The sequence below is a fragment of the Convolutriloba macropyga genome, chromosome 13 (genome assembly GCF_964194025.1).
Source record: "Convolutriloba macropyga chromosome 13, txConMacr16.3, whole genome shotgun sequence".
Lineage (NCBI taxonomy): Eukaryota > Metazoa > Xenacoelomorpha > Acoela > Convolutidae > Convolutriloba > Convolutriloba macropyga.
Genome location: NC_134480.1, coordinates 6225816 through 6251529, shown reverse-complemented (window position 1 = coordinate 6251529; position 25714 = coordinate 6225816).

Sequence of the window (25714 nt, the reverse complement as noted above, 5' to 3'; positions counted from 1 at the left end):
CGTGTTAAGTACTTCTTTCCCAGACCACCTAGAACGATAATTCATTCTGCTTTAGAACCTATTTGGACTTTCCCACTCCTACTTAGGCCCTCAATTGATTTGAATAAGTCCTGCACTATACTGAAAAACACTTTTTGTTAAACTGTATAAAGATCGTATTTTGAGTGCGAAATCTGACAACGTGTTAAGTACTTCTATCTCAGACCACCTAGAACGATAATTCATTCTGCTTTAGAACCTTTTTGAAATTTCCCACTCCTACTTAGGCCCTCAATTGATTTGAATAAGTCCTTCACTATACAGAAAAACACTTTTTGTTAAACTGTATAAAGATCGTATTTTGAGTGCGAAATCTGACAACGTGTTAAGTACTTCTATCTCAGACCACCTAGAACGATAACTCATTCTGCTTTAGAACCTATTTGGACTTTCCCACTCCTACTTAGGCCCTCAATTGATTTGAATAAGTCCTTCACTATACTGAAAAACACTTTTTGTTAAACTGTATAAAGATCGTATTTTGCGTGCGAAATCTGACAACGTGTTAAGTACTTCTATCTCAGACCACCTAGAACGATAATTCATCCTGCTTTAGAACCTATTTGGACTTTCCCACTACTACTTAGGCCCTCAATTGATTTGAATAAGTCCTTCACTATACTGAAAAACACTTTTTGTTAAACTGTATAAAGATCGTATTTTGAGTGCGAAATCTGACAACGTGTTAAGTACTTCTATCTCAGACCACCTAGAACGATAACTCATTCTGCTTTAGAACCTATTTGGACTTTCCCACTCCTACTTAGGCCCTCAATTGATTTGAATAAGTCCTTCACTATACTGAAAAACACTTTTTGTTAAACTGTATAAAGATCGTATTTTGAGTGCGAAATCTGACAACGTGTTAAGTACTTCTATCTCAGACCACCTAGAACGATAACTCATTCTGCTTTAGAACCTATTTGGACTTTCCCACTCCTACTTAGGCCCTCAATTGATTTGAATAAGTCCTTCACTATACTGAAAAACACTTTTTGTTAAACTGTATAAAGATCGTATTTTGAGTGCGAAATCTGACAACGTGTTAAGTACTTCTATCTCAGACCACCTAGAACGATAATTCATTCTGCTTTAGAACCTATTTGGACTTTCCCACTCCTACTTAGGCCCTCAATTGATTTGAATAAGTCCTGCACTATACTGAAAAACACTTTTTGTTAAACTGTATAAAGATCGTATTTTGAGTGCGAAATCTGACAACGTGTTAAGTACTTCTATCTCAGACCACCTAGAACGATAATTCATTCTGCTTTAGAACTTTTTTGGACTTTCCCACTCCTTCTTAGGCCCTCAATTGATTTGAATAAGTCCTTCACTATACAGAAAAACACTTTTTGATAAACTGTATAAAGATCGTATTTTGAGTGCGAAATCTTACAACGTGTTAAGTACTTCTATCTCAGACCACCTAGAACAATAATTCTTTCTGCTTTAGAACCTATTTGGACTTTCCCACTCCTACTTAGGCCCTCAATTGATTTGAATAAGTCCTTCACTATACTGAAGAACACTTTTTGTTAAACTGTTTAAAGATCGTATTTTGAGTGCGAAATCTGACAACGTGTTAAGTACTTCTATCTCAGACCACCTAGAACGATAATTCATTCTGCTTTAGAACCTATTTGGACTTTCCCACTCCTACTTAGGCCCTCAATTGATTTGAATAAGTCCTTCACTATACTGAAAAACACTTTTTGTTAAACTGTATAAAGATCGTATTTTGAGTGCGAAATCTGACAACGTGTAAAGTACTTCTATCTCAGACCACCTAGAACGATAATTCATTCTGCTTTAGAACCTTTTTGGACTTTCCCACTCCTACTTAAGCCCTCAATTGATTTGAATAAGTCCTTCACTATACAGAAAAACACTTTTTGTTAAACTGTATAGAGATCGTATTTTGAGTGCGAAATCTGACAACGTGTTAAGTACTTCTACCTCAGACCACCTAGAACGATAATTCATTCTGCTTTAGAACTTATTTGGACTTTCCCACTCCTACTTAGGCCCTCAATTGATTTGAATAAGTCCTTCACTATACTGAAAAACACTTTTTGTTAAACTGTATAAAGATCGTATTTTGAGTGCGAAATCTGACAACGTGTTAAGTACTTCTATCTCAGACAACCTAGAACGATAATCCCTTGGGCTTTAGAACCTAATTGTACTTTCCCACTCCTACTTAGGCGCTCAATTGATTTGAATAAGTCCTTCACTATACTGAAAAACACTTTTTGTTAAACTGTATAAAGATAGTATTTTGAGTGCGAAATCTGACAACGTGTTAAGTACTTCTATCTCAGACCACCTAGAACAATAATTCATTCTGCTTTAGAACCTATTTGGACTTTCCCACTCCTACTTAGGCCCTCAATTGATTTGAATAAGTCCTTCACTATACTGAAAAACACTTTTTGTTAAACTGTATAAAGATCGTATTTTGAGTGCGAAATCTGACAACGCGTTAAGTACTTCTATCTCAGACCACCTAGAACGATAATTCATTCTGCTTTAGAACCTATTTGGACTTTCCCACTCCTACTTAGGCCCTCAATTGATTTGAATAAGTCCTTCACTATACTGAAAAACACTTTTTGTTAAACTGTATAAAGATCGTATTTTGAGTGCGAAATCTGACAACGTGTTAAGTACTTCTATCTCAGACCACCTAGAACAATAATTCCTTCTGCTTTAGAACCTATCTATAATTTCCCACTCCTACTTAGGCGCTCAATTGATTTGGATAAGTCCTTCACTATATTGAAAAACACTTTTTGTTAAACTGTATAAAGATAGTATTTTGAGTGCGAAATCTTACATCGTGTTAAGTTCCTTTTTCTCAGACCACCTAGATCGAAAATTAGCTCTGTACAACGCAGGAAAAAACCCACTCAGTGGGTGCACACTAGACTCAAATAATTGCTTAGCCTCACCACAGGAGGCTGAAGAGCACTCGGTGAGTGCTGACACACACGACCTAAATAATTGCTTTGCTTGGTCACAGGCGGTCTTGAGCAAAAGAAAAAACAAAGACACGCACTGCTCAAGCCGTCACTGTGTTGCCCAAGAAAGAGCGCTGCAACGCAGCACTGCTACAAAAAGAAGAAGGCACTCCATGAGTGCTCACAGGACTCAAACAATTGCAGCGCTTCATCACAGGAGGCTCAGAGCAAGCACAAAAAAAAAGCTCAGGCCATCACTGTGAGCGCTGAAAAGCAAAGAGAGCACAACGTGCGAACTCACCGTTTGAGGGTTGAAGACAGCTGTTGTTCCGCCAAACAAGCAAACAAATGCTCTGAAAGAGAGCATTTAGTCTAACATGAAAAGAAACATAAACACAGAAACACACCGAAACCCAACGAAAGAAGCCCGCAAAACTCGCCTGCACCGCGCGTGCGTCCCCATCATGAGGTGCACCAAAGCCCAGAGGGGGGGGGGAGCCGACTAACCGGCGTCTCAACGGGACAGGGGGGGGAGGTGCACCCCATGGGGCGAAACGCCCTCACCTTATAATAATAGTATACATAAGTAATAAGGGGAGAGAAGATCAACCCCTCAACCAATATGGCTGAAAATTGGAGTAGAGTTTTCCCACATTATGTGGGGACTACAGCGCTTATACTGGTACCCCAAAACAACATTTTCCCATTTTCCCAAGGAAATTACATGATTTTGTGAATATATTCACGGGGGTTGGGGGGGGGGGGGGGGTTCACTTGCAGAGTGAAAATTGACCCCCTAGATCTCGGAAAACCCTATACAAAATATATATGGGGAGAATCCCCATTACAAATGGAGTTGAACAAGCCTATTCGTGCAGTCAAAGTGATTATTTTCACCATTTCACATGTAGAAACGTGAAACGTACCAGTCACTAAAAGGTCCAAATGACCGTATGTGTCGAGGCCAATTTCTCAAAAACGGCTGAAAGAAACAAAACGCCATTTACAGGGATTCAAGTAGGGCTCAAGCTGAGTTCAAATCAACAAACAGATCAAAAATCGGTCTACTCTACGAGGAGATATTCCAACATCAAGGTACCGTACCAACTGACTAAAATGACCCATTTGGATGTCCTGTTTCTGTGCTATAACCAATAACCACTCATACATGAACTATACTTAAAATATACATATTCAGAATCTACGTTATACGTGCTGTTCAAATCACTAATTTTTACACGTGCATTTATGAAATTCGGAGTTCAGAAAGTGACCAGACCTGGCAGTCATCGTCTTCTGGGGACAAAATGGGGTCAAGTTCCCTGGCCAATTTCTCTAAAACGGCTGAACAAAAAAAAACGCCCTTAGTACAGTTTGAAGCACTGCTTGAGATACGCATCATATTAAGAAATGAGCCCAATCGGTGCATTCTTCAAGGAGTTATAGCAAAAATAAGGTACCGTACCAAATGGCCCCAGAAGAGAGATACGCCAGATTCAGAGCTAAAATTGACCTTCTGAACGACATAAAATGGCCTGTAAAATATATATGGGGACAATCCCCATTACTTAGCAAATCTAACGAACCAACTATCGAGTCTAAAACAGCAAATTTTGATGGTGAAACATGTACATACACGAAATGTACCGGACACGAAATGGTAAAAATGGAGGTATGTGTCCTGGCCAATTTCTCGAAAACGGCTGAAAGAAACAAAACGCTATTTACAGGGATTCAAGTACGGCTCAAGCTGAGTTCAAATCAACAAACAGATCAAAAATCGGTTCACTCTACGAGGAGATATTCCAACATAAAGGTACCGTACCAAATGTCAAAAGTGACCAAGTACGGCTCATGTTTCGCTAAAATTCACCACCTGGACTCCATAAAACTGCATACAAAATATATATGGTAAGACTCCCCACGAACTGAGGATTCTAAAACACTAACATTTAATGGGTAAATCGGGTGTTTTGTTGTACCGAAATTTGGGTCACCCAGAATAGCCCGAAAATTCGACCTATTTCAATTTTGAACATTAATAACTTTTTGATTAGGCCGATTTGGGAAACCAACCAAACACTGCAAGCAAGAGGGGTTCAGTGCTAACAAAATGCGACCACTCCCGTTTAATTTGAACCAGTACGTTAGCAGATATTAACAAATTACTGTTCTGTACCACATTTTTTGGGCTAAAATCGAAGCCCAAGATCTCCGGAACCGACGTAAAAAAACGTGAAACAGCGTACCCGGCGCATTTGTGGGTGTAACTCTGGTCCACTTCCATGTTCTAGGTCACGGCAAACCTTCATGGTGAGGTGGGAAAAAATTTCCTACCTCACCATGAAGGATATGATGTTTTGTGTGTTTTGACACAAAACAACATCCAAAGAAATTTGACGAAATTGTGAAAAAAGAAAAATTGTTGAGTTAACCCCATTTATTGGTACAATTAGCTTCAAGGACTTAAATACTGTCCAGAAAACACGAAAAGCACGCCTAAAAACTTGTTCAATTGCAAAAAACACCACTTCACTCATTCATTTGGTCAAATTACCTATTTTGACTACCAAGTTTCACGTTTCGCTAAAATAAACCATCAAAACTTGTAAAAAAATGGTAAATAATACAAATAGTGATACTTCCCATTAACTGAGCAATCTAAAACACTATAATTGTTAATCTTGACACCAAAAATTTTGACATTTTTTCACCGCCGAAATAGCCGAAAACGGCTGATAATCGAGGTTTGGTGCCTACAGAGCCAAAATTGACCCCTTCAATTCCATAAAACCATATAGAAAATGTATATGGGGATACTCCTCACTAACATACAAATTCAACGAACCCATATAAGTAGGGATGCTATGAGTTTTTGGGGCACCCAGTTTTGGGGAACACCAATATCACTAAAAAAAAAGTGACTTTTTTTCAAATTTACCAGTCAATTACTTTTTCACCATGCCGATTTAGGACAACACATTGACCGCAAATGCAAGGAGATTACAGCATAAGAAAAATAAGCCTACGTTCGAATAAATTGATAGAGTACTTTAGAAGATTTGAGCAAATTACTGAAATGTACCCCTTTTTTGAGCTAGAAGCAGAGACAGAGTTCTTCAGAAATCAAGCATAATTGAGTAGAACAGCCAAGCTAACGTGTTTGTGGTAGTAGCTTAGGTCCACATAGTAGTTCTTAGTCACGGCAAGCCCTCATGGGGAGTTGGGAATAAATTCCCAACTCTCCATGAAGGCTATGATGTTTTGAGTGGTTTGAAAAAAAACAACACACCCACAGAAATCTGTTGAAATTTTCAAAAATGAAAACTTGTTGAATTAACTATTACCACCGCCAACGTTGGCTTCAAGGACAAGAATGTGGTGTAGACAACGCAAATTAATCAGGGAAAAGACGTATCATTGAAATTTTAACATTCCATCTACAAAGAAAAAAAAAACGGCAAGTTTTCGATGAATTGCAACAAAATAACATACTAAATAGCAAGTGCCGATTAACCAATGATAAAGGGGAGCTCGCCCATTACTAACTTTTAAACAATGCGTGTTTGATCACAGAAATTAAAGCAATACTATTGCCGAAATTGCACAATTTCTGAAAAACAACGTTGCTTTTGTTATTTCGTCCAAGAAAATCTTCTTAGAAACCACGCAAGACTGAGTGGCTAATCAATTGAAAGCAGGTTTCCAGATGTCTAAAATGATCTGTTTAGAGGCTTTTTTAATCGAAAATTTGATGGTGATCAGCAAAAAGGCCTCCAAAAGATTGAGAGAAATCAGTTGGTTAATAACAGAAGGTACCAAATGGAAAAATTTCTCTGCCGTTTCACGTTTCGCTTAAATACAACATCAAAACGTGTATAGAATTAGTACAATGAGTATATATATAAAGATACTCCTCATTAACTGAGCAATATAAGACACTACACTTTATAACCTTGACCCAAAAAATTCAACTTTTCTATGTCACTGCCGAAATAACCGAAATTGGCCGAAAATCAAGGTTCGGCGCATACAGATCAAAAATTGACCAATCCAACTCCGTAAAATCATATAGAAAACGTACATGGAGATACTCCCTAATAACATACAAATCCAACGAACCCTTAAATGTAGGGATGCTATGGTTTTTTGGGGCACCCAGTTTTGGGGAACACCAATATCACTAAAAAAATGGTGACTTCTTTTCAAATTTACCAATCAATTACTTTTTTACCAGGCCGAAATAGGGTAATACAATTAAAGAAAATACTAGACGGTTACATTACTAACAAAATAAGCATATGCTGGTAGAGTTTTGCTGAGCACTTGACCACTTATCAACAAAACAACTAATTGTACCTCTATCAATCTGAATCTGAAAGACTTAAAAAAAATGGAAGCTACATTGGGACCATATGCCGTTACCGCTTCTATAATAGTGTAATCTGGTTCTCCAGAGATCTATTTTATGCAGGTATATTAGTTTTTGATTTAATATATAGGGAAGAGTGATTGCATTCAAGTTGATCCACTTTAAAACCACTGCGTTTCCTGTTATTATGATTTAAAGAAATTAAAGTCTTTTTAAACCGTTTTTGTGGAACTTCTGTATTGATATTCAATTCAGACAACCCAAATGGCTCACAAATTACTTGTACGATTTAGAAACATTAGTAGCGATGAAGAGTGGGAAACCTTTATATTAGGTTAACCGTAGCTTTGCAAAAATTTATAAACGGCAGGAAATAGTTCCATAAGTGTTTGTTTTGTCCTCTATAATTTCCAGAGAGCCCAATTTCGGAAAGTGTCACCTAAAATTAACAGGCAAACTTCAGTTCGACGGACAGGGTTTTGAAGCAGTGCTTATGTTGGAAAATGGAATTAGTTCGAATTAAGAAGAATAACAATCTGATTCTGAAAGACTTTAAACAAATGGAATCTAAATGAGGACCATATGTCGTTACCGGTTCTATATACGTATAATCCCGTTTTCCAGAGATCTACATTATGCAGGAATAATAGTTTTTGATTTAATATATAGGGAAGAGTGATTGCATTCAAGTTGATCCACTTTAAAACCACTGCGTTTCCTGTTGTTATGATTTAAAGAAATTAAAGTCTCTTTAAACAGTTTTTCTGAAACTTCAGGATTGATATTCAATTCAGACAACCCAAATGGCTTCCAAATAACTTGTTTGATCTAGAAACATCAGTGGGGCTGAAGAGTGGGAAACCTTTATATTATACTTAACCGTAGATTTGCTAAACTTAATAAACGGCAGGAAACAGTTCCATAAATGTTTGTTTTGTCCTCTATACTTTGTAGAGCCCAATTTCAAAAAGATGCACCTAAACTTAACAGGCAAACTTCAGTTCGACGGACAGGGTTTTGAAGCAGTGCTTATGTTGGAAAATGGAAATAGTCCGAATTAAGAAGAATAACAATCTGATTCTGGAAGACTTTAAATAAATGGAAGCTAAATGAGGACCATATGTCGTTACCGGTTCTATATACGTATAATCCCGTTTTCCAGAGATCTACATTATGCAGGAATAATAGTTTTTGATTTAATATATAGGGAAGAGTGATTGCATTCAAGTTGATCCACTTTAAAACCACTGCGTTTCCTGTTTTTATGATTTCAAGAAATTAAAGTCTTTTTAAACAGTTTTTCTGAAACTTCAGGATTGATATTCAATTCAGGCAACCCAAATGGCTTCCAAATTACTTGTTCGATCTAGAAACTTCAGTAGGGCTGAAGAGTGGGAAACCTTTATATTAAACTTAACCGTAGCTTTGCTAAACTTAATAAACGGCAGGAAATAGTTCCATAAATGTTTGTTTTGTCCCCTATACTTTCTAGAGAGCCCAATATCGGAAAGAGGCACCTAATAATAACAGGCAAATTTCAATTCGACGGACAGGAATTTGAAGCAGTGCTTATGTTGGAAAATGGAATTAGTTCGAATTAAGAAGAATAACAATCTGATTCTGAAAGACTTTAAACAAATGGAAGCTAAATGAGGACCATATGTCGTTACCGGTTCTATATACGTATAATCCCGTTTTCCAGAGATCTACATTATGCAGGAATAATAGTTTTTGATTTAATATACAGGAAAGAGTGTTTGCATTCAAGTTGATCCACTTTAAAACCACTGCGTTTCCTGTTGTTATGATTTAAAGAAATTAAAGTCTCTTTAAACAGTTTTTCTGAAACTTCAGGATTGATATTCAATATAGACAACCCAAATGACTTCCAAATTACTTGTTCGATCTAGAAACATAAGTATGGCTGAAGATTGAAAAACATTTATATTAGGTTAACCGTAGCTTTGCTAAAATTTATAAACGGCAGGAAATAGTTCCATAAGTGTTTGTTTTGTCCTCTATACTTTCCAGAGAGCCCAATTTCGGAAAGATTCACCTATTTTTAACAGGCAAACTTCAGTTCGACGGACCGGGTTTTGAAGCAGTGCTTATGTTGGAAAATGGAATTAGTTCGAATTAAGAAGAATAACAATCTGATTCTGAAAGACTTTAAATAAAGGGAAGCTAAATGAGGACCATATGTCGTTACCGGTTCTTTATACGTATAATCCAGTTTTCCAGAGATCTATTTTATGCAGGAATAATATTTTTTGATTTAATATATAGGGAAGAGTGATTGCAGTCAAGTTGATCCACTTAAAAACCACTGCATTTCCTGTTGTTGTGATTTAAAGAAATTAAAGTCTCTTTGAACCGTTTTTCTGAAACTTCAGAATTGATATTCAATTCAGACAACACAATTGGCTCACAAATTACTTGTTCGATCAGGAAACATCAGTAGGGCTGAAGAGTGGGAAACCTTTATTTTAAACTTAACCGTAGCTTTGCTAAAATTAATAAACAGCAGGAAATAGTTCCATAAATGTTTGTTTTGTCCTCTATACTTTCTAGAGAGACCAGTTTCGGAAAGATGCACCTAAAATTAACAGGCCAACTTCAATTCAACGGTCAGGAATTTGAAGCAGTGCTTATGTTGGAAAATGGAGTTAGTTCGAATTAATAAGAATAACAATCTGATTCTGAAAGACTTTAAATAAAGGGAAGCTAAATGAGGACCATATGTCGTTACCGGTTCTTTATACGTATAATCCAGTTTTCCAGAGATCTATTTTATGCAGGAATAATATTTTTTGATTTAATAAGTAGGGAAGAGTGATTGCATTCAAGTTGATCCACTTTAAAACCACTGCGTTTCCTGTTGTTATGATTTAAAGAAATTAAAGTCTCTTTAAACCGTTTTTCTGAATTTTCAGGATTGATATTCACTACAGACAACTCAATTGGCTCACAAATTTCTTGTTCGATCTAGAAACATCAGTGGGGCTGAAGAGTGGGAAACCTTTATATTAAACTTAACCGTAGATTTGCTAAACTTAATAAACGGCAGGAAATAGTTCCATAAATGTTTGTTTTGTCCTCTATACTTTGTAGAGCCCAATTTCAAAAAGATGCACCTAAAATTAACAGGCAAACTTTATTTCGACGGACAGTGTTTTGAAGCAGTGCTTATGTTGGAAAATGGAATTAGTTCGAATTAAGAAGAATAACAATCTAATTCTGGAAGACTGTAAACAAATGGAAGCTAAATGAGGACCATATGTCGTTACCGGTTCTATATACGTATAATCCCGTTTTCCAGAGATCTACATTATGCAGGAATAATAGTTTTTGATTTAATATATAGGGAAGAGTGATTGCATTCAAGTTGATCCAATTTAAAACCACTGCGTTTCCTGTTGTTATGATTTAAAGAAATTAAAGTCGCTTAAAACTGTTTTTCTGAAACTTCAGGATTGATATAAATTTCAGACAACCCTAATGGCTCCCATATTACTTGTTCGATCTAGAAACACCAGTGGGGCTGAAGAGTGGGAAACCTTTATATTATACTTAACCGTAGATTTGCCAAACTTAATAAACGGCAGGAAATAGTTCCATAAATGTTTGTTTTGTCCTCTATACTTTGTAGAGCCCAATTTCAAAAAGATGCACCCAAAAACTAACAGGCAAACTTTAGTTCGACGGACAGGGTTTTGAAGCAGTGCTTATGTTGGAAAATGGAAACAGTTCGAATTAAGAATAATAACAATCTGATTCTGAAAGACTTTAAAGAATGGAAGCTAAATGAGGACCGTACGTCGTTACCGTTTCTATATACGTATAATCCAGTTTTCCAGAGAGCTACTTTATGCAGGAATAGTAGTTTTTGACTTATTATATAGGGAAGAGTGATTGTATTCAAATTGATCCACTTTAAAACCACTGCGTTTCCTGTTGTTATGATTTAAAGAAATTAAAGTCGCTTAAAACCGTTTTTCTGAAACTTCAGGATTGATATAAAATTCAGACAACCCAAATGGCTCCCATATTACTTGTTCGATCTAGAAACATCAGTAGAGCTGAAGAGCGGGAAAAATTGATGCTAAACTTTACAGTAACTTTGCAAAATTTAAAATTGAAACACTTTGAAAAAATGCTGGACGCTGCCTAATAAATGTGTTGATGTTTCTCCTAAAGTTTGTATTTGTGTTGTGTTTTAGTTTCTGCTAAACTTTTGTTGTTTCACTGCCGAATGCAATGAAAGTTATTTTCAGGTAACCACACCTGAACTTGTTCAGGTGAAAATTTACCTGAAATTCAGTTCAGGTGTATTTCAGGTGCTTTTACACCTGAACTTCACCTGAACTTCTAGTTACCTGAACTTGGTTCAGGTAAATTTACCTGAACTTTTTTTAGTGTGTATGAGCCTCGTAGACTTATTCTGCTGGTATAATTTTTGCTCCAGAAGTGTCTAACAGGTGAATATTCACTAATATTCCCTTCCATGCTAATATTGTCATTTCGTACCCCCTCCCAATCAAGAAGGGGATCCAGTTTTGGTGTCCCAAAAAAGTCAGATGCCCAATGGAGATGCCCCCTCGTCTTTGCTTGCTTTATTTGATGTGACGTAACCCTAGTTGAGGTACCATCCGGAGGTGACCTCTGATCACACCGTGTCAGAGAAAAGTAACCTCTGATCAAACCATCCCAGACTTAACCATCCTCTGATCAGACTAAAGTGCGCTCGAAACACCGTGTAGGCTCAAAGTGCGTTCGAAACTGTCTCTGATCAGAACTTTCCAGACGCTAATGGCCTCTGATCAGACCAAAATCAGACCATTGTCCAGACCATTGTCCAGACCACGGCCCAGACCAAACCTAGACCATTGTCCAGACGAATGTGCGCTCGAAACCACTTCTGAGCAAACTATTGTGCGCTCAAAAGTCAATCCTGATCAGACTCTTGAGCGCTCGATATAGTCTGACCAGTGAATGGTTTTCACTATGAACTAATTTCTTTAATTTGTGATACTATATTTATTTCATAAAAGTTGATGTGTGCATTATTATGTTCATCTCAAGAAAGGACTATTCTAAAAGTATTGCTAAAGAAAAGAAAACCCAACTGCTGAGAAAATATCTACTTAGTATACCACTAGTGCATATTTCGAACTCAATCGATGAATGTGGACAGCTTTCCATATAAAACGTCTTGTTCTACAGTTAATCAAAATTTCCTTTTAAGGGGACCGGCATTGTCTATCAGCTGGATCTCTTTGCTCTGATCAGAGCCATCAGACTCTAGATGTGTCGGTGATCAGAATGCTGCGTTTTGTTGCCTCTTGGCAGAGCCAACATCTCTCGGTAAAAAAGAACAAAAAATCAAAAGAAAAAATTTCCGCTCGAAAAGGTCTCTGATCAGACCCAGTTGCTCTCAAAAACTTCTCTGATCAGACTAATGTGCGCATGAATTCACCTCTGATTACACTTTTCCCATCCTGAAGTCACCTCTGCTCATACCATCCCCAGACCGAAGTGACCTCTGATCATATCATCCCCAGACCGAAGTGACCTCTGACCATATCATCCCCAGACCGAAGTGACCTCTGATCATGCTATCCCCAGATCGGAGTGAACTCTGATCATACCATTGTGCGCTCGAACCAAACCTCAGACCCTGTAATTTTGGTCTGGTAACACACAGTGAGTGCTGGACTTGGTCTGATCAGAGGTCTGTTCCTGATGGCACCTCAACCTGGGAACGAATGCAATTGATTTAAGTTATTGTCGTCACCAGCAAAGCAATTGCTGTATATAATGAATTCGCAAGGCATATTCTAACATTCTGTAGTAGCTTTTGTTGATGAATTTCGCGGGGCAAAATTGCGTATTATTTTGCTACGGAATTTAATTCCGATTTAAAACAAAAGTTTGCTTGAGTTTGTGATTCGATACAAGTACCAACAATTGAGTTGCGAATCGCTTAGCAATACGCAATATTCAAAATTAGAGAACTGAAATCAGACAAGAAAAGATGGAATGAACCAAAACATTTCACATCAGGTTATGAACAAGAAAAAAAACAAAATTACGTATTGATGAACGAAACTTAAAAGTGATTTCCGACCCGGACAATGATTTGGCTGAAGAGATACCAATAATTGGTCAGCAAATAAAACTGCACAATTGAACAATTTAAAAGGCAAATTGAAGATCAAGGTATTATTTTAGCTAGTTATTACATTTCCCCCTTTTGAGAAACAGAAAAACTGAAGAATTTTTATAATAAATTTATCATAAAATTAGTAAAATATGCATTTGTTATGATAGCTAAAATTTTAAACATAATATTAAAATTTAAGGAGTTCAGTTTTTTGAGTTTCATCAAAGACTATTTGAGTCAGATGCATTCTCTGCTTCTCTTTTACTCATTTCTACCTCTTCAAATTAGGAGCGACATAATAAGCGACTGGGTAGGGTTGTGTAGGAGAGCAGGTGCCGAAGGTCATATCTACATCTGAGGTAGGCGGTTTTGGAGCCGTCGTTGATCGTATATTTTCCACGATACTCTTGTTGGCTTTTTGTCGCTGCTTTTTCGCCTCTGTTCTGCTCAATTTCAACATCTTTTTGTTCTGCTTCCTCCCTTTTTTTCTTCGCGAATGATTTTTTCCCATGTGATTTTCCGTGTTTCAAGATCTGAATATTTGTCAAAAATGCGTTTATAGGTTAATCTTTTGGGATCTGGTTCAGTATTTATATTCCATAAAATGTGTTTGGGTTTCTGCCGAAATTAGATTCAAATGGGGATATGTTTATAGTCTTTTGACGGCATGTTCTTAATAGTTAAATTATTACGTTAATTGATGCATCCAGTAGAAGTTCTTTATGTCGCTTTATTAATACAAGATAAACGGCGTTTAGCAGTCTATATTAGACGCTCTGCTAATTCAATCGCTCTTTGATCGTGTTTACGCGCCTTAAGCACCAATATGAATTCAATGTTATTGCTCTTACAAAATGTCTTTATTTGATGACCTATTTGACATCGTGCTTGATGTAGTCTTATTGAGCGTAAAACTCCATGCGAAAGAAAATTAATTTAAAAAGAATTGATGGTTGTTGTTTGCGTTTGCATTATTTAGCGCATTGTGCCAAAGAGTATTTAGAGAAACAATCAAGACACAGAGGAAATAATGCTTTTTCAGTCCCTTAGTTGTATACCTGTCCTCCGCAATCTGTTTGGATTTTTCATTAGGTACTTAGGTAATTTTAATTCCCATTTTCAAGAAGTTTTTATAGGTTTTAAAATTTTAAAGTTTTGCTGAATATGTCACAATGCATGTACGGCCAGTAAACATGCACTGCCATGTCCGTAATGCATCAGTTCCCGGGATTTGTGGCGTGAATTGCTTCCACGTCGGCTTATCTAATCGTGTTCGGAATTGCGAGCCAATCTTCTACGCAGACACGTCCCGATTTTACATGCAAATCCCCTCAGAAACTATTGATGTGCGTCAAGATCTGTTTTCATTGCTCTTCATTTTGTTGCAATATCCAGTCTCTAATCTCCTTCAACACCGCAGCCTTGGAGGTGAGGCCTGCCACTAGGGTTTTAATGATTATTTTCGACAGAGCGACGTTAAATGCGTCGTTATTTTTATGTCAAGTGTTGAAGTTCTGACATTTGCGCTTCTAGTATTTGTTTCCTCTTTTGTTTGTTGAGAATTGCGGTTTGAGGGTATAGCTTTGTCTGAGGAGAGCATTTTACTGGGGATATTTGATTCAATTGTAATTAGAGTTTCGTTATCCGAGTCTGACATGTTGAGAACAGAGATGAATCCTTTGGCAGTTTGTGTGAGTATGTGAGAAATTATATTCAACTGATTTCGAGGAGCAAATCTGGCAAAAAGTGATTTGATCTTTGATGACTGCTGATAATTTGAGAAAAAATGGAATTTTATTTTTCTGTAGAGTTATGGGACTCTGTGGCCTAGAGTTACTTACTGCCTCATTTACCGCAGCGAATTCCAATTTCAATCCGTCATAATTTGAATAATTTAGTATGCGTCATTTTATGCTGATTTAGCTGTGCGAAGTCAGTGTAAGTCGTTGTGTAGCAAGCGTTTCAACTTTTTAAAAAGTTCATAGCTCACCAAAATATTACTCGGACCATTTTGACGTTACACAATTGTGTTTGACTTCTTTTGTTAATGTGAGAATTAAATTCAACAAGCGCTGCCCGAATCTAAAAGTAGCAAACAATCAGTGTTTCTGATGGCCTAGTTTATGTCCATAGGTGTTCTTATGTTTGTTAGTTCGCTATAAATCATTGCAGCATATCTGTCGATGGACGAGTTGCATTTCGAATTGTACTATTCATTGTAATTTTCAATGTTATTTACTGTGTTTTCAGTTTAAATCTTTTTTACTAGTCTATTGTTGGCGTTGTTTCAAAGATTCTTACAGCGTTTCTGACATACTTTTTCGAAAATGATTTTCCATCCCACAATGATTGCATTCCTTAGCAGTTGCCGGATAATTCTGTCTGTGGGATGAACTCCAAATTTGGCCGCAATTGCAGCACTTGTTGTTGCTTCTGTCATTGATGAAGTTATTGCGTCCGCGATTGTTGGTATTTCTTCCACTTAATTTTTGGGTTGACATTGCGCCGCCAAGTTGCTGTTGTTGTTGACGTGTGTTTTATATGACTCATATCCATTTTGATTGCGATACTCAAAGCTCTTTGGGGCGTTACAAGGTGCCATGGTAGGTCTCCTCGTCGTATGAAACTATCGGACGTGTTAGTAATGAAACATCCCTGATTACCTCGTTTTCTTAATGGAGCTCAAAGTTACAGTTTTCCGCCAATTTTTTTAGGATGGTAGTGTTTTCTTCTATGGTCTTTACTTTTTTCTCTTTTCTTAAAAACAACTTGTACTTGTCGAGGGTGATGTTTCTAGGATGGATGAAAGCGTGTTCCAGCAATTCCCACAGTCGTCTAGCTTGCAGATCACATTTTATCCTCGTGCCTAAAATTTTTTGTTAACATTCATATCCCTTTTTGCCTACACTTAAGTATAGAAGTGAATACATTTTTGATCTCAAATGGTCCACGATCTTTTGCCGCAAAAAATTCCAGCTTCGATCACTTTTTGACATTTCGTCTCCAACTGAGATTGCAATTGATTATTGCGTGTTTGTAGCTCTCGCTCAGAATGTTCTCCATCTGATTTGGGGTTTCGATGTAGGTCTTTCCCAAAAAAGTTGGAATGAGAGAGGCAGTTTTCGTGATTACTCTCTAAGTATTCTCTCACCAGGACGGCAACTGCTGTATATACTGAATTCGCTACGTGAATTCCAATTTTGATTAGTAGTTTTTGTTTATAGAATCTTCGGGGTAGAGTCGCGTTTTATTTTGCTACAGAGTTCAATTCCGATTTAATACAAACTTTTGATTAATTTTACGAGGCGGAAACAAGTACCCACAAATTAGTCTCGAATCGCCTAGCAATTTGCAATTCCTTATATGTATAGGCCTTAGCTGAGAATTGCCTCGCAAATTTGAAGAAGATTTAGTTCAACTAAAAGTTGAATTCGAAACTGGAGAAGTGAAATCAGACAAGAAAAGGTGGGTTGAATTAAGTATTTTTCACACTAGGTTGATAGCAAGAACATAAACAAATATACAAACTGATGTACAAAACTCTAATGTGATTTCAGCCTCAGACAAAGATCCAGCCGAGGATATACCAATTGTGGTCAACAAAGGGCGCTGAACAGATGAAAAATTTAAGGTAAAATGATGGGCAAAACGATGAACTAAATAAATGATTATACCTAAGTATAACATTTATCAAAACAGACGTTATAAATTTAGTTTACCTTGAAGTTGCTTACAGATTCTATTCTTTTATTATGGATTCGAGTTGCAAATCTGCTTTGATTTTCTCGACTTGTGTAAGGGTCTACCATGAAAACGTGATTAGATAATTGTGAGCTGTTATAAAAAGTTTTCAGCGTACATCATGATATTATATTTGAGATATGGGTAGAACCAGTTTTTCTTGTTGGAGAATAGGTGTATCCGAAAGTACCACAGGCTGGAAAATTAGGTACAAAACCCCATTAAGGACCTCTATCGATCTGAAAACACAGCTATTTTGTTTACGAGCTCTGAACTTACCAGCCCTGAAAAATAGTTAATTTTCTGAAAAGCAATGAATAGCAAAATGACTGTTTATTTCCGTTTGAAACTACTTTGGTTCAATTTTAAATTCCTTGTGTTTTTCTCCTACACAAAATTTGAGCACTAGATTATCGTTTTCGATTTACTGAAGACAAAATGCATTTTTGATACAATAGTCAATAAAGAGACGTGTAGGCCATTCGAAGGTCTTCTGATCAGCGTCGACCAAAGCGGCGTGACATGTTTTGTTCTGAATTGAGCCTGTTTTTCTCGTCAAAATGGCTGTTATTCTAAACAAAATAGTCAAACGCACTTTAGATGGCGTCAATTATATTATAGTCTTATCAGTATTGTATAAAAGGTTCTATCCAAGCAAAAACTCAACCCTAACGGGTACTCATTTCTGCTTGGATAGCCACTTTTTGTACACTACTACAAACCCATTTTTTGCTTGCAGAACCACCTTTTGCACCACTACATACTCATGTTTGCTTGAATAATCACTTTTTGTCCACTACTACATTACTACCAAATATACACCTAAACACTTTAACCCAAACAAAGCTTTCATTTTTGCTTGTAAAATCACCTTTTATCCACTAACGCGGTATTGGATATAACCACCACTACATACACACAATTTTTTGTTGTTATATATCCAACACTATATGTGAAAAAGTGCATGTCAAGCTAAAATGGTCGCCACCATTAACAAAAATGACCATCACCATTAGCAGAATGATATCAAACAAGTAAAAAATTTAAGATGACACATTTTTAAATATTGGTTTGTTTGTTATGTATTTATTAAAGTCTTTTTAGTAAATTCTATGTAAGATATTTAGAGTATTCAATTTAGTAGAAGGATTTAATTATAATTTTTACTTGAAAACAGGTAATTACATGGGAAAAAATAACTTATTTTAGGTAATCAAAAATGTCTAGAAAAAAGAATGTTCTGGAATAATTTTCTATGAGTGGACCTTTTTTCTCCACAGCACTTTTTGGCTATTCATCATGAGTTCCACTTCAGTACAAAAACAAGCGCGCTTTAACTTGTACATATAAGAGTATTGGTGAAAAAACTTGTGTTTCGGATCCTAAGATAACTGGTGGTTCCCTAAGCGAGTTTTAACTTGTTCATATAGGAGAATTAGTGAAAAATAACTTGTGTTTCGGATATTAATCTATATAAGAAGATAATTAATTTTCCTAGATAGATAATAAAAATTATTATGTATCTTTAATAAGAAAAAATTTATTATCAATCTCTAATAAGAATAAATAATATTCCCCATCTATAATAAGAAGATAAAGATTATTCGCTATCTCTAATAAGAGTAAATTTTTTTTATCTATCTGTAATAGAAGATAAAGATTTTTATCTATCTTTAATAGAAGATAATGATTATTCCCATCTATAATAGAAGATAGAGGACAAAGATAAATGTTATTATTTATCTCTAGCGAGAATAATCATTGTTATCTATTTCTAATAGAAGATAAAGATTACTCTCTATCTACAATATGAATAATTGTTATTATATAACTCTAATAGAAGATAAAGATTTTTTTCTATTTATGGTAAGAATAAATATTGTTATCTCTAATAGAACATAAAGATCATTATCTATCTAGAATAGTAGATAAAGATTTTTCTCTATCTATAATAAGAGTAAATTTCATTTCCTATCTATAGCAAGAATAAATATTATTATCTATATATCTATAATAGAGGATAAGAAAATCTATCAATCTAATATAGTAGATGAAGATTATTCCTATCTATAATATTAGTAGATAAAGATTTTATCTATCTATAATAAAGAATAAGATATATCTATAGTAGGAAAAAGTATTTTTATCTATAATAAGAAGGAAAATATTATTCCCCATCTATAATAGAAGAAAAATTTTATTCTCTATATATGATAAGAATAAATATTAATTTTATCTATCTATCTATAATAAGAGTGAAGATTATTATCAATCTATAATAGAAGATTAAGATTATTCTCTATAGAAAAATAAAAAACCAAATAACACTTTTTGAAAAAATTAAAGTTTTTCAAAAATTTTTTAAAGGAATAATAAAAAATTTTAAGTAATTTAAAAATAAGAATTAAAAAAGAAAATTTACAAAAATTTTTTCAAAAGTAAAAAAAAACAGTTTTAAAAAATTTTTAAAAAAAAACAAAAAAAAATTAATAAAAATTTTAAAAAAATTAATAATAATAAAAAAAATAATAATAACAATAATAATAATCTACATATATAATCTATAATACATATTATCCCGTTTTCTCTGTAATTCTGTAATCCTTTCCCTATCTTATTTTTCCTTGTATTCCATGTAGTCCATGTAACTCTTGTAATGCACAAATTTTATGACGTTTTTACTAAATTTTAAACATTATGAGCTCTTTTCTATAGTTAATAAGAGAAGATCTATTTAAATCTGTATTAAATGAAGAACATAAAACCCTTCGAGACCAATAATCGTTACATAAACCACCAGTTCTATAAAATCAATCTTTATTATTCTCAGTTTTACATAAACAACAATTTTTAGTTGTTTTATGTTTACTATTTTCTGTTTTTTACAACTCACCTATGATTTATCCTTGAACCTCTTCTCTCAAGGGTATTATAGAATTAGGACTTGAATTAGAATTAGAATTAGAACTAGGATTAGCACTAGAATTAGGATCAGGATTAGGATTTAATTTAGAATTAGTGATAATAATATCTTTCGATCTAGAAATAGAATTAGTGATAATGTTATTCTCAGAGTTAGAATTAAAATTAGAATTAGAATAAAAATTAAGTTAAAATCAGAATTAGAAGTAGATAGGATTTTGAATTAAAATTAGAATCAGAATTAGAATTAGAATTAAAAGTAGAATTAGAATTAGCATTAGAATTAGAAATAGAATTAGAATTAGAATAAGTTTTAGAATTAGAATTAGAATTAGAATTAGAATTAGAATTAGAATTAGAATTAGAATTAGAATTAGAATTAGAATTAGAATTAGAATTAGAATTAGAATTAGAATTAGAATTAGAATTAGAATTAGAATTAGAATTAGAATTAGAATTAGAATTAGAATTAGAATTAGAATTAGAATTAGAATTAGAATTAGAATTAGATTTAGAATTAGAATCAGAATTAGAATCAGAATTCGAATTAGAATTATTACTAGAACAATCAATATCAGCCCAAACACCTTTGATTGATTTATAGCACACAAACACAATTTTCTAGTTTATCTTAATGAAATAATTGATAATGAAAAACTAGATTTGCAAAAGTGCCACATATATAATTAAAATTATTCTCCGAACATTTAAAGTTCCTCATTTTTAATAGGCCAAAATTTCAATTAAATTTTGAGATTTAGATTTGAAACACTCATCTAAATATTCTTTAGTCAACTTATTAAATATGTTATAGCCATATCTTTTGTCTGAAATCTGTTCATTAGTCTGGGCCACTTTAGCTCTGATATACTTAACAAAATCTTCACAAAAATTTCAATTCGCGTTATAATAGATCATATAAATCATCTCTACCCTTCTTATTTAAAAGCTTAGTGTTTTTATTTGTATATCTTTCCTAAACACATTAGATTAGGTTTGATCTCCATTTCAGTGTTCACTTCGGCTGTCTGTTATGTCTTTGTCTTTTTCTTTGTCTTTGTTTTGGTGAAATGTGGAGGTAACCCTGTTACTTTAACTATTAATGAAACCCTTACCATAATTATTGCCATTCTCATAATCATAACTATTGCCATACCCATTATCAAAAACCATAACCATAACTATTACCAGAATCAATACCATTAACAATATCAATGTCAGTAACGATATCATTATCATTACCATAAAAATAACTAAGCCCATTAACCAATTTATTAGTTCTGTTTAACATGTTATTTTTTGTAGTTCCCATAAGATGAGGTTGCTGTTAGTCATTCTATTAAGATAAATATCTAGCTATTGGTTAATTTTAGAAATGGACTCTAATTTGGATACAACTTATGGTTATAATAATGATATACACAAAAAAAGAATATAAAATATAAACCTAATAATCTAGCAACTATGAATACGGTTAAAACTAATATTAAAATCATTCTCAATAGAAAAGAGAATTATTTAAATTTGCGTAATCCATATCTAGAGATTGAGTTTGTTGTATCAGATAATGCTGGTGGTGTCTTTGCTAACGATGCTAATATCAGATAAGTTTTTATGGTATAATGTTATCATTTAGTTCAGTTAAGTTTGAAACTAGTGGTGGTAGGACCCTTGAATATATAGATGATTGCCATCCTAATCTTTTGATGTATAGGATAAAAACTGGTACTGGTGATGAATATGAGAGTGGGTTTGTCAGAAATCAAGGTAATAGAGATAGTCAACTTAAAGGTGATCATATTGCCGCAGAACGAGGTCATATGTATCTGATGATTGAGATGAGTGATCTATTTGGGTTTGAAAAAGATATAGAAAAAATTTTATATGGTTTAGGGTTTAAACTAATATTAAAAAGAATTAAAAATGATAGAGCTCTAGTTAATGCAAACCCTGCTGCAGTTGCTGATGATGGTAATATAGATATCAGAGATATAACAAGGTGTGTACCTAGTATTGATCCTAGTAAAGATAGTAGAATTATTGTACAGAAAGGATTGAAAAAAAGGAATAATATTGATCTTAGTTATTATGAACGAAAGAAATTTTGTGAGAATGTACCCAGTGCTACTATTTTCTTATTTGATTTTAGTATGGAAAGTGGTATCGAAAGACCAAAATATATGATAATTGATATTGAAAATATTAATTATTGAGCAAACTTTTGATGCAACTTTATCTGATGTTATTAATGTTATTGAATGCTATTGTAGGATTGGTAGCAAGTTTTATCCTGAGGACAGAATGAATATTAATTATGGTAGTAAAAATTCTAATGAGGCTATTGATTGTTAATTTTAGTAAAGATTATAATGGATTACCACATAATAGAAAACCAAATACAAATCATAGAAGATTCAAAAGCAGTTATAGAATATATGTATTTGATACTGGATATCAAAATGATCATATAGGCCCACAAACAACACAACTTAATTTCAAGTTTAGTGCTGCAGTTGCAGATGTTATATGTCTTGGATTAGTATTATCTAGAAAAGTTGTTATTGCGAATAGTGATGGTAATAAGATGGTTGATATTATGTCTTAGCTATAGTTATAGTCATGGTTTTAGATATAACTTTACAATGTATGTTAATAGTACTAAAACCATAATATCAATAATCTTTTGAGATGTATGTTTTCCATGTACATATAATATTTTCCCAAATCCTAGTAATGATGCTATTGAGCGCTCTACTTCAAAGCTAAGTGCACTTTGTTTTATTTCCATTTTACATATCATGGTATTCTTATCGAGTTCTCTTACAACTATACCATTAGTTTCTTCTTTTTTCATTTCTGCTATTTCACTTAATTTATATGCACCTGGTATAGCAGCTAAAATATTGCCCTCAAAAAAGAATTGGTTATTTCATCTATTCACATTAAACACTGAGTCATAAACCGATAATCTAATTAAACCTAGTTTTGTTGTACTAAGAATAGTTTCACCAAAACTAAACTTTTCTGTTGATTTTATCGTTCTAATGATGACATATGATAATGACATACACAATAGCAAGATAATAACTTATAAACAAAACAATCTAGCAAATATGAAAATATTTAACAAAAATATTTTTATTTTAGTTAGTAGAGAAGAGAATCATTTAAGCATACATGAAACTTATTTAGAGACAGAGTTTAATGTTTCAGGTAATGGTGGTATTATATTAGCTCTATCAAACTAGCTCTATCAAACTAGCAACTATTATCGGTAAAACAATCAAAAATGTAAATCATTGCCATCCTTAGCCATTAATGTATAAACTACTAACTAGCACAAGTGAGGAATAAAAAAGTGGTTTAGTTAGAAATTAGAGAGAAAGAGATAGTCAATTAAAAGGTGATCATATAGCTGCACAAAGAAGCCATATGTATTTGATGATTGAGGTGAAAGATCTATTTGGATTCTTAAACGACTTTAGAAAAGAGTATATATGGTACTGGATTTAAGTTAATACTAAAAAGTAGTTGTAATGATAGAGCCTTATTTAGAGAGATGTAGCTTTGTGTGTAACTTGTATTGATCCTAGCAATGATAATAGAATAATTGTACAGAAAGGATTAGGTAAAAAAGAATAATATAGACCTTAGCTTCTATGAAAGAAAAACGTTTTATGAGAATTTACCAGATGCCTAATTGAATAATAGTAAATATCTGATTAAACCATTTATTATAAAACTCTGGTTTTAATTCATTATAATTAGAAATTGCATCAGCAGAAACTTTATTACCAAAACGAACAATATTTGTTTCAATTTCAATCAACTTGAAGGCTAAGGTGGATATATTAGACTAGTTAACAGAAACTAGTTTAACTGTCTTATCATCAACTCATTCAGTATCCCCATTGGTTGTTGATGATGATAGACCAATAACGTTTGCCTTTAGTTGACCAATTCTAACTTCTTCAAATTCACCTTCTGTTAGTTCAGTTATCTTTTTACTTAAATTAATAAGTATTATGTGAGAATAAGTTATTGTCAGACAGAATACTCTTTATTAAAATCATCTTTTTCATCTTTGCGTGGTTGTGCATTTGCTATTTAATAGGTATCATCCATGTCATTATTATCATTATCTTCTAAGAATAACTGGTGGGCTTACTTGCTGATAGAATAATTTTTGATGATGATGCCGGTTTAGCCAGTTGAATCTATTTCTTGTAATCTTTGTAATTGTTTACAGTAAGATTTATATTTAATTTTTCCAAAACTATTTTATTAGATTCATAATCAAACCCCTGTTTTTATAGTTCCTGTTCTAGTTTTTTGCCTTCAATTATCTCACCATTAATGTCTTCTATTCTATGTTGGTGGTTGGGTTTTTAGAACTTAATTAACTTTAAAAAATTCTCTATTCCATGTAGAAGTGTTTCCTTTAGAGGAAATGTTACGTTTGTCAGCATTCCTGACATAATCGCAAACTTTAATTTTTGGGTAGTGCTTTGGTAGATTTCACATAGTATTTAACATTGTCAGGATTATTAGAAGCATGAACGGGTGTCATATTAATTGTTGATTGAAATTTTTTATTATTTGTTGCAACAGCATCATTTAAAATGTTTACCCAATTACCATGATCATTGATAAACATTGGTTTATTAATTATGTGTAAGAACGTTTAATTAAATCTCTTTATAGACACAGGCTTTAAATCACTATATGTAGAATATAGTTTTGTTTCATATTATTAAAAAAAAATAAAATGTTTTATTGTAAAGCTCACTACCTCTATCTACCCATAACTTTTCTGATTTTCTATCTTCACCTAATACTATTTTAAAACCATTAGTTATAGATATACCGGATTTAATCTTTAAGGGTATAGCCCATGCGTATTTTGTGAATATATCTATAACAAATAATATAAACTTATAATTATTATTGTATTTACTTAGAGATGATTTGTTTATGAAATCAGCTGACGATGTTTCATCTTTAAATATTGGATAGTATTCTTTCTCTTCTAAACTTTGTTAATTTTGGACTGAATATTTCTTTAGCTAGTAGTTGCTGTTCGGCTTCAATTGTGCCTGGTTGTTTCATTATGGACGTCGTCAAAGCTTTGCTCATCAACGTAGTTGTAGGTATACCTATGTACCACAATTAAAAACGAAATTAACCAGTTGTTCTTGATTAAAAATATTCATTGATAATAGTTGTTTAGATATATTTAACATTTCCTCATATAACCCATCATGACCAGCTTTTGTTTCTAATATTAGTAGATCTAGTCTTTCTATTAAATTGTTTGGGTCTATGTGATGGAAACTTTGTTTGTATGCCTTGCTAAGACCACTAGCTTTTATTTGTTTTTCAGTCTCTTAGTCAGTTTCTTCCTGTTCTTCTTCTTCTTCCTCTGCCACTTGTTCAAAATCTGCAGTATCACGTCGATATATTTCATCTTCGCTAGAGAGAAAATCTATTGGTTGTGCCATCTTTGAAGTGATT